Raw genomic sequence first — 4,626 nt, 5'->3', positions numbered from 1 at the left:
TTACTTGTGTTTTATTGACTATGCAAAGGCATTTGATTGTGTGGATCATGACAAATTATGGATAACATTGAGAAGAATGGGAATTCCCAAATACTTGATTGTACTCATAAGGAATCTGTACCTTGACCAGGAGGCTGTCATTAGAATGGAACAAGGGGACACTACATGGTTTAAAATCAAGAAGGGAGTGTGTCAGGGTTTTATCCTTTCCCCACACTTATTCACTCTATATGCTGAGCAAATAATCTGAGAAACTGGACTATATGAAGAAGGGTGTGGCATCAGGATTGGAGGAAGAATCATTAACAACCTGAGATACACAGATGATACAACTTTGCTTGCTGAAAGTGAGGATGACTTGAGGCACTTACTGATGAAGGTTGAAGAATAGTCTGCAGTATGGATTACATCTCAATATAAAGAAAACAAAATTCCTCATAATTGGACCAATGAGCAGCATCACAATAAATGGAGAGAAGATTGAGGTTGTCAAGTAATTCATGTTGCTTGGTTCTATAATCAATGCCAATGGCAGCAGCAGGCAGGACATTAGATGACGTGTAGCACTGTGAAGGTCAACTACAAAGGAACTATTTCAAGTGCTGAGGAGCAAGGACGTCTCCTTGAGGACTAGGGTGCACCTGACACAAGCCATGATATTTCCAGTTACCTTGTATGCATGTGAGAGCTGGACAATGAATAAGGAAGACCGAAAAAGAGTTGATGCTTTTGAGTTGTGGTGCTGGCGAAGAATGTTGAAAGTACCACGGACTGCTAAAAGAGCTAACAGATCTGTCCTGGATGAAGTACACCCACCCAAAATGCTCCTTGGAAGCAATAATGGCCAGACTTCATCTCACTTTCTTTGGTCATGTTTTCAGAAGGGACCATTCTCTGGAGAAAGATGTCATGCTTGGTAGGGTGGAGGGTCGACGAAAGAGGGGAAGGCCTTCAATGAGATGGTTTGACACAGTGGCTGTGATGATGGGCTCAAGTATAGCAGGGATCATGGAGCTGGCCCAGGGTTGGGCAGTGTTTCTTTCTGCTGTGCATGGGGTGGCTATGTGTCAGAAACAACCCCAAGGCACCTAACAACAACAACAGCATTTTATATCTATTTACATTTATTTATTGCTATAGTTTTGAAGTCTTTATGTACATTATACCATCTAATTATTTATTTTTTATATTCATGAAGGCCATTAATGCTTATATTTTTATATATGGTATGTTATTACATACCATATATCAAAAAATTGAATTTTATAACTTGTTACTGTGGGAAATAATTTTAAACATATCAGAGGATATAAGCAAAATTCTGACTGAGTAAAATAGGGAAGCAAACTTTTTTTTTTTTTTACAAACTTAGAAACTTAATAACAGATCATTGCAGAGAAAATAAGAATAGTGATGTTTTAAATTAGACTTTAAATTTTATATATATTTTAATTTATATAATATATGTTAGACTGACTCAAATACATTTCATGTTCTTTAAAATATTCAGTAACAAGATAGTAAAAGAGTGTCTAAGTAACACATTGCACAGGAAAAAAATTACATACAAATAGTTTAATTCAAAAGCAGGCAAAATGAAATGGACCAAACCAAACCAAACTCACTGCCATCAAGTTGAGTCCTATTCATAGCGACCCCTTCTTGGGTTCCCAAGGTGGTATTTCTATGGAGGTAGATTGCCCCATATTCCTTCCAAGTAATGTGGCTGGTGAACTGCCAGGCTTCTGGTTAGCAGTCAAATACCTTAGGCACTATGCTACCAGAGAGAGGAATATAAAAGTCAAACAGGAAATAAATAATATGATAAATATAAATATATGAAGAGTTTTGTAAAATTGTTCACCCATATGATGTTGGAAGGGACCCACATTACATATAAGAACACATATCAAGTATAAATGTAATAACATACCATGTATAAATCAAAGTTTGAAATTAGAAGAGCAGAAAAAGGTATACAATGCAAACACAAAGCAAAACAAGACTGCTAGAGCTATACAAATACTAGACAAATAGACTTTAAATTCAGAAGACTTAATATAACTAAATAGAAATATTTGATGATAATAATAAAATTAATATAATTACCATTTACTAACCAACACCCATTACTGTTGAGTTGCATCTGATTCCTAGTGACCCTACAGGACAGAGTACAACTGCCACATAGGGTTTCCAAGGCTGTAAATCTTTGTAGAAGCAGACTACCACATCTTTCTCCAGTGGAGCAGCTTGTGGGATCGAGCCAGGGTTCTTTTAGTTAACAGCCAAGTACTTTAACCATTGTGCCACCAGGGCTCCATAACCATAGAGGGAACACTAAACCCAACAATACCTTCATAAACATTTCTCTGAAATGTACATGAGACATGTACTACGTCCAAAGTTTTCTAAAGCTTTCACATCATTAAGCATGTATTCTTTGATCAGAGAAGAATCAAGCAAGAAATAAATTTAAAACACACAAAAAAAACTGAACAATATCCAAGTGCTGGAAATTAAGCAATACAATTCCAAAAGAACAAAAAATAGCTAACTCATGAAACAAAAGAAATTAGAAATTAGTTTGAACTGAATAATAAAAATAAAATATGTGAAAATCTGTGGGATGTATACTTAATGAGAATTGTATAATGTCAAGTGGATAGGTTGGACGAAAAAGAAAAGAAGAAGCTTAATGATCTAAACTCCCAAATCAAGGAATTAACAAAGAACTTGCAAATTACACCTAAAGAAAGTAAAAGACATGCAATAATAATATAAATGAATTAAACAGAAAACAAACACTCATTAAAATCAATACCACCACAATTTGGTCCTTTGAAAACACTAATAAAAATGATATCATTCTACTAAGACATATATAAAAATAAAAAGGGAATAAATTCTGAATATCAGGAATAAAAAATGGAATATCACTAGAGTTTTCACCCTAATAAAATGATAATAAATAAGAGTATTTTCTTTTTGTCCTTTATTATTATTATTATTACTATTGTCTTTGGGTTCAAATTTACAAAGCAAATTTGTTTTACATTCAACAGCTCATGCACATTTGATTTCATGGCCCTGATTACTCCGATTACCATCCTCTCCCCAAAAAGAGAATATTGTAGACATGTTTTGTGCAAGTAAATCTGAAAATAGACATGAAATATAAGAATTACAACTTAAAAACTCCATCTAATAAAAATATAAAATGTAAATCATTCTACATTATTATACATGAAAGTAATTCAATTTTTAATTATGGATTTTAACCCAAGAAAATTTCAGAGTGAGGTAGCAAACTAGTGATTTTTCAGAGTTAAGAGGAACAAACCCTCATATTATACACAGCTACCCGAAGAATAGAAAAGAAACCCTTTCTAAATCAATTTATGAGGCCAGCATAAGTTTGATATCAAACATAAAATTATCATTTAAATATTTTTAAATATCAATATAGATCATAAACATAGATGCAAAAATACTAAACAAAATACAATAAAATTACATTCTTTATTTTAAAAAAAAATTATACTGAGGTCACATTGTGCTTATCTCAAGAGCAGTAAAGTTGATTTAAAGAGTAAGCACTTGGCTGCTAACTGAAAGTTGGTGGTTCAAACCTACTCAGAGGTCCCATGGGAGAAAAGACAAGACAATCTGCTCCCATAAAGATCACTGCCTAGAAAACCCTGCGGGGCCATTCTGCTCTATCACAAGGGGTTACTATGCATCGGAATCAACTAGACAGCACGCAACAAAAAGCTGGTTTAACATTTGAAACTCAATGTAATTCACCACACTAACAGGAAGGAAAATGATACTGATCATGTCAATAATTACAGTAAAGATATTTGATGAAATTCAATATACATTCATAGAAACTGGAAATAGATGGATGCATCTGTAATCTGATAAATAATATCTACAAAATCCACAGTGCACATCAAACTTGATAGTGAAATTTGAGAGTTTTTGACTGATATCTAGACCAAGATTTTAATGCCAGAGCAATAATGTAAAGAATGAAAAAAAGCTCTCATTATTCGGAAAATACTGGGTACACACACACACACACACACATACAACTAAATTTCTATGTACTTGCAGTAAATAGAAAATTAAGATTGAAAAATACCATTTACAAAACTATATCAATAAAAATATTATGAATAAACTACCAAGCATTGTTCATTTCTTTGGAAGAAATTTTACAAGGATATTATAAAAGTAACTAAGATAAATTACTGTCAGTTCTCATTATCTATGAATTCTGTTTTGTCAGTCCATCAATTTGCTAAAAAATACGTCCAGAGTTTTTGTGGCCATCCCCAGACAACCACATGCACATATTTGTTAAAATCAAACAAAGTTGGTTCAGTATTAATAGGGGCTCTATAAAACATAACTACCATGAATAAAAAGAACTTACTATAAATAAGTGTAGGGATATACTATGTTTAAGGATTAGAAGAGTCACTGCTGTCGAGATGTCTTTTTTCTAAAACTTTTGTTGTTGTTGTTGTTGTTATGTGCCATCAAGTCGTACCCGACTCATAGCAACCCCTCCTTGGGTTTCCGAGGCAGTATCACTACGGAAGTAGATTGCCCCATCTT

This window comes from Orycteropus afer, unplaced genomic scaffold (assembly GCF_000298275.1).
Source record: "Orycteropus afer afer isolate SDZICR_OR568_19922 unplaced genomic scaffold, OryAfe1.0 scaffold00184, whole genome shotgun sequence".
Taxonomy (NCBI): domain Eukaryota; kingdom Metazoa; phylum Chordata; class Mammalia; order Tubulidentata; family Orycteropodidae; genus Orycteropus; species Orycteropus afer.
The sequence above is the reverse complement of the archived record's forward strand: the minus strand, read 5'-3'. Positions refer to the sequence as shown.